Source organism: Perognathus longimembris, chromosome 13 (assembly GCF_023159225.1).
Source record: "Perognathus longimembris pacificus isolate PPM17 chromosome 13, ASM2315922v1, whole genome shotgun sequence".
Lineage (NCBI taxonomy): Eukaryota > Metazoa > Chordata > Mammalia > Rodentia > Heteromyidae > Perognathus > Perognathus longimembris.
This window is the reverse complement of record NC_063173.1, coordinates 40938447-40944728: the sequence shown is the minus strand read 5'-3', so window position 1 is coordinate 40944728 and position 6282 is coordinate 40938447. Positions and strand designations below refer to the sequence as shown.

Below are 6282 nucleotides of genomic sequence, written 5' to 3'. Positions count from 1 at the left end.
AGCTCACAACTCTGAGCACTAACTTACTGACCTGGCTGGAGGGAAGCCTCATTGTGCTGGGGCTTAAGGCCAAGCAGCATGCTCCAGCTCTGTGGGAAGCTCATCCCACTGCAGGAAGCTCTTCCACTGCAGGAAGTTCTTCCACTGACAAATGCTGCCAACAGGAACTTTGGAGACCGGGCAGAAGCTGCTGTGTGGTGTTTAATGCTTCCCTGGTTAAGGTTTTATCAGGTGCTGAAGATAGCAGGAGCCCATAAAGAAAATCTGAAACCCTTTCTAAGTAAAAGCAAAAGTGCTTTCCTTGAGACTTACAGATATCAGATAATTTATTGAGACGGGTTGGCACATACTTTTATATTTTTGTTTCTATCTACCACATAAATGCTTGGATTTTCCAAACATTGATTTAAAGTGATAACAGATGATCAAGTATGGAGAGTCAATGATCTGTTCATTGCTAATACAAGGTTACTACTTGGAGATTAAACAATGATTATGGGAGAAAGACGACATGAACTTCCAAATAATAAAGTCTTTTTATTCTTCTGATAGTCTAAACTCTCAAGAGTGGCTGTTGGTCCTTCTTTTAGGGTAGGATATAGTTGGAGGTTGTAACTAGTGTCTCCAGTTTTTGTGTGCAGATAGTTAAAGCATCAGAACTATCTCAGCCATTTGTTGGGACACCAGATGAGAATAAAAGCATTTTTCTTTTTAACAGCTCAAACTCCTCTCTGTTACAATATCTCTATATGTGTGGTGAGCTCAGTAATCATAACCTAGAATAACCTAGAAGCATATGCTTTCCGGCTCAAAGGAATGTCATTCCATAACATGCACAGGTTTGAACAATGATCTAAGCAGGCCTCCTACATAAAGCATGTGTTGTTTCTGCCTCAGAACTATCCTGCATGCACACACACCAGCTGGCCCTAAAACATTGTGGTAAGTACACAGGTCACAGGCAGGCAAGTGGCGGGCACACAGGGAGAGGTATTCCCTCAAAGCAGCTCCTCAGTTCTGCTTGAGAGGCACTAGAAGACTAGACCCTTGGTCACCAGCAACTCCAAGGCTGTCTGGATATAGTTCCTGTATTCTTTTCAAGTGAGGGAACACATCACCTACTTTCAAGCAAAAGCTTCCTTCCAAGTTTCTCATTTTATCTTAATAGTTTATATGTATGAATACTATAACATAGCTGATTGTTTTACATAAAAATAGGGTTATCACCTGACTTCAAACCACTTGTCAGGAGAAACAGATATTAACAGGAAGATGTGTGTGGTGAGCTTAGTTCTGTATTCTGCTAGCACATTTGCTGCCTCCTTCAGGGCTAAAAAGGGCTTGGTTGTAAGGAATTGTGATTTGGGTATGGGACAAGGCCAGGAAATCCAGCACTAGGGTGTCTCCCTTCATGTTACTTAAAAGATGGGAGAGCCAAAGTGTGAGAGATGATCTGAAGGTCTGTGGGTGAGTAGTGCCAAAGAGAGATTACAATCATTATAAAACAAGGGAATATCTGCTGGGAGTTGATGCTGAACTAACTGAGTAGGTTGGCCACAGAGTGGCAAGACAACCCTCGTAATGCATATAAGCCATAATAAGCTAACCTGGGGGTGGAACTGACAAAACATACAATGAAAATTCGCATCTGGCAATAAATATATACATTCCAGCCTTTTGTGATGTGACAAGCCCATAAAACCTACAGAAAAAAAATAGAACGCTTCATGAATTTGCGTGTCATCCTTGCGCAGGGGCCATACTAATCTTCTCTGTATCGTTCCAATTTTAGTATATGTGCTGCTGAAGCGAGCACGTGAAAGATATTTTCTGCCTGCCCATCTTCAGATTATAATCCACTTGAACTCCCAAGGAGCTGGAATTACCTTTGTGAGACATCTGTACCTATATCTATGATGGATGCTTTTAAGTTAGATTAAGTAATGTCTGAATTTCAGAAATTTGAGGACCATTAAGAAGTACTCTTGGAATAAGGATCATTAAAAAAGTTTTAAAATGACTCTTGTAATCAGAGAGAAGGTGGAAAACTATTAGAAGTGTATGTATTAAAGACAGTTTTCTTTTTACAGAAACCTCCTGCTTTCTCTGCTTTCTAATTTCTTTCTTTTTCATGCTATGTTTTTGTCCCTCTTTGCCTCAAAGGGACTCTGTGGACAACAGATAAGGAAAATACAAATTATAACTATCCTTGGGTATTTGTAGAGATTAGTTCCAGGTTCTCATGAATAATAAAATCTAAAGATGCTCAAATCAACCATGTAAAAGGAAGTCAATATTTTCCTCATCACCCCTGAACAGCCACAGATGAAGAGAAACTCAGTACTAAAGATGAGCCAGGGAATTTACATTAGATGTTCAAAAATATTTGGATCTTTTACTTTGCCTGTTGTTCTTGTCTTGAATCCACTTCATACTTACATGAGCCCTTCTCTAAAATCTCTTCCTTTCATACACTGTATAGCATACAGAATTATGATGATAAAATAATTGAACACTCAGGATTCAAAACAATGTTGCAGCAATAGGCTGATGGTACATAGAGCACTTTTTATGTATCACATGGAAAAGACTAAGAAAATATTCATGAAGGAATGGCAACTTGCATATTATATATAATTAGTGATTAATATAGGTGGAACCTCTCTGCTTTAACCAAGGATGGAAAATATTAAGAAACATTACTTGAATTAGTACTTGCATTATTATTATGTATTATTATTATCATTATTTTACATGTAAATAAAACAGTATAACTACTCATCCCATTGAATTTACATGTATTAGATTGTATAAGCAATCCACAAATAATTTAAAGTAGCAAGAGAAAATGCCTAGATTATATCCAAATAGTGTACCATTTCATAAAATAGACTTGAACGATCTCAGAATTTATTAACTGTAGAGGCCTAAATCCATCCTCCAACAGATATCAACATATTTGTAATTTCCTTTTTCTTTCTGTCTCAATGCAGAGAAAGTCATCTCTTTTTATTTAATTGTCATTGACGATAATGGTATTGTTAAACTATCCACAACTCTTAAATTATCCACATGCCTTCTGAGCTGAGTTATCCAGTTAAAATATTTTCCTACCCACCCACCAAGTTTCAGGACATATATATCTAGAACATATTTCTAGCTTACAGGCCTGAACTTGAGCATATATCATACTTGGTAGGTAGGTTTCTACATTTAAAAGATTTTTACTTATTTGATAACACAAAAATGATGTGATGCAAATAATCATCTCATCATGGAAAATGGAAACAAAGTCCCTTCCCCTCTCCTTGAGTCAACTACAGATTAACTGAGCTCATCAAAGACCTAGTTTGAGAAGTTGCTAAGAGGAAAATTAAAATTTTTCTACTAAAGAGGAGCTGGGAGAATTTTTACTGAATGTTCAAAAATGACAGATAAGCAATATTAAAGGAATAATGATGCTGGAATAATGTGAGCATAGCAACAGCAAAAATACCTCAACAAAAGCCAGCACTGCTTATGGGCTAAACAGTAATCTTTGTTGAGAGCTCAGTATGACTAAATAGAACCATTGAAAAGAAGAAGAAAATAAATGCCAATTTCCAAAATAGTTCATTGCTCCAGCATTCACACTCTTGCCCAATAAAGAAGATTCAGTTGATAAAAAATGTATAGTTGGTAAAACACATAGCTTTATAAAATTTAACATTTTAAACATAATCCTTAAAAATTTTTAGCCTTGGGGCTGGGGGTATGGCCTAGTGGCAAGAGTGTTTGTCTCGTATACATGAGGCCCTGTGCTCAATTCCCAAGCACCACATATACAGAAAACGACCATAAGTGGCACTGTGGCTCAAGTGCCAGAGTGCTAGCCTTGAGCAAAAAAGAAGCCAGGGACAGTGCTCAGGCCCTGAGTCCAAGGGCCAGGACTGGCCCAAAAAAAAAAAAAAAAAAAAAAAAATCAGCCTTGTAGCTATTCTGATTTCTGACACAGTATCACTGCCTGAAAATTCTTCCCTGTGATTGATCTAGGTTCTTCATATATTTTATTCATATTTTCTCATGATAATATATATCATGTGATATATCTTATATTATCTTCTCACTAAAAATAAAATAAGAAAAGACATAAAAATGAAGAAAAGCAATGTTGCTTAGTAATGTGAATCTATAATTATTTTTCAAAGTATACAAGATTGCTTGTAGTCTCTTAAAGTAGAAAGCACCTCAAAATTCAAGTTTGGCTTTACATGCTATATTCACCAGGACAGAAAGCCTTACTAGAAATTAACACTAGAGCTCAACTGAGGTGAAATAACTAGGGTATCTATTATCCATTGTAAGTCCTTGTCACTTATAAGAAAGTTTGATTTAGACGTGTCCATATATGAAATGGTTACTTGTCAGTCTACCTCATTTTCCCTCATATTTCCACCCACTTCCTAAACCAGTATCTTGCTTCACAATTACATTTTCACACATGTACACAAATATTTTTATTATATTCACCCTCCTTTAGCCTCTCCATTCACCTTCCTCATTTTGACTAGTACTCTCATTGCAACGGATCCTGCTTTGCAGTCCTGTATTTCATCTTCTTTTTTTTTTTTTCTTATTTATTGTCAAAGTGATGTACAGAGAGGTTACAGTTTCATACATTAGGCATTGGGTATATTTCTTGTATTGTTTGTTACCTCCTCCCTCAATCCCCCCTCTCCCCTCCCCTTTTCCCTCCCTCTCAACCCCCACTGTGAGTTGTTCAGTTGGTTTACACCCAACAGTTTTGGAAGTATTGCTTTTGTAGTCGTTTGTCTTTTTATCCTTTGTCTCTCATCTTCTTAGTGGATAATAACTTTTCAAAGGTTTTCACCATGGTATTTCAAACCTGCATATGTAATATTTTATCAGCGTGACCCTCCACCGCTATTTACTCTCACGCTCAAAAAAAAAGTCAGTAAAGGAAACCTGGTTGTAAAAGAGAAACTTTTCAAGTCAAACAATAGTTAATACAAAAAGGGAAAAGAGGAATAAGGAAAAGATTAACTTAGGGGCTGAGGTGTAGAGAAGCAAGCAGAGCACTTACCTAGCATGAACAAAGCACTGTATTGTTCCTCATCTCTGAAAAAATACGAAAGCTTAGACAATTTGGGGACTATGATAACAGCACTTTAGAGAGGATATTCCAGTTTTACTGCTATGGACAAATCACAGAGAAATTGCATGAAATGTTTCTAGATCTTCAGAGAATTAAACAGATCTAAAGATAATTTTGAAAAAGTGAAATTGCCTATATTCTTTGTACCAATTTTGGAATTTTCCCAGTTTGGAAAGCTCCTCCTGGTTTACCTAACATGGCTTTTCATTTTTTTACATTAGTTTATGTTTGCTGTTAAGTCAGTCACTAAGGATAAAGGATAAAGGATAAACTTGTTATGCTTTTTTGAATTGTAGCCTTCAGAGGTAGCATTTGCTTAAAATTATATTTGTACCACCTGATAATAAAAATTTCTAACACTGAAATGATTGCTTCTAGAGTTAATATGAATGCCCACTAATACATATATGGTTGTACTGTCTAAGAAATAACATTTAAAAATATTTATTTATTTATTTATATTTGTTTATGTGGTACCGAGGAATTGAACCCATTCAAGCATTCTACCACTAAGCCACATTCCCAGCCCCTAAAAGCAACTTTTAATAGAAGTATTGTCACAGAAAGAAGAACTAAAAGAGTAACAACCTTTTTTTTTTTTACACAGTTTTAGTAGACACTAATAAACTATGATAGGCTACTACTAATAAACTTATGCTTGTTTAGGACAAAAGAATAAAATAATTAAATCAATTGGTTATCACATTCTTCATAAAAGAAATATGCAAAATCAATAAAACTATATTACAATTTTGTATCTCAGTTATATATTCAGACTGGTATGCAGCTTGAATATGCTTGAATATGAAAAGTTGTTGGTGTATGAAGATTAGAATTGTAATAAGACCATGATCAATGTGTTTTACATATATCAGTACGACTTCTCTATCAGAAATGTGGTGGATTTTTCTTTCCCTACTTTATAGTCAATGTATCACACACTTGAGGCTATAGAGAAGTAATATAATGCTAGTATGATATTACACTGGCAGCTAGATGGTTACAATTCCAAGAAGCTTTCACAGAAAAAAAAACAAAAAAAAAAAAACAGAAGCAAATTGCTTCAAAAAGTACTGATAAACTGCAACCTGATTCTACAAACAGTTTTTACTTTTTTCTGGAAGTTG

The 6282-nt window shown here is 35.6% G+C and overlaps 1 non-coding gene across 1 annotated transcript; it reads right to left on the bottom strand.

The window, feature by feature from the left end:
* Positions 1–1709: 1709 nt before the first annotated feature.
* Positions 1710–1816, bottom strand: LOC125362810. The gene has a single exon (XR_007213113.1). It is a non-coding gene; the product is annotated as a U6 spliceosomal RNA (small nuclear RNA).
* Positions 1817–6282: the final 4466 nt, after the last annotated feature.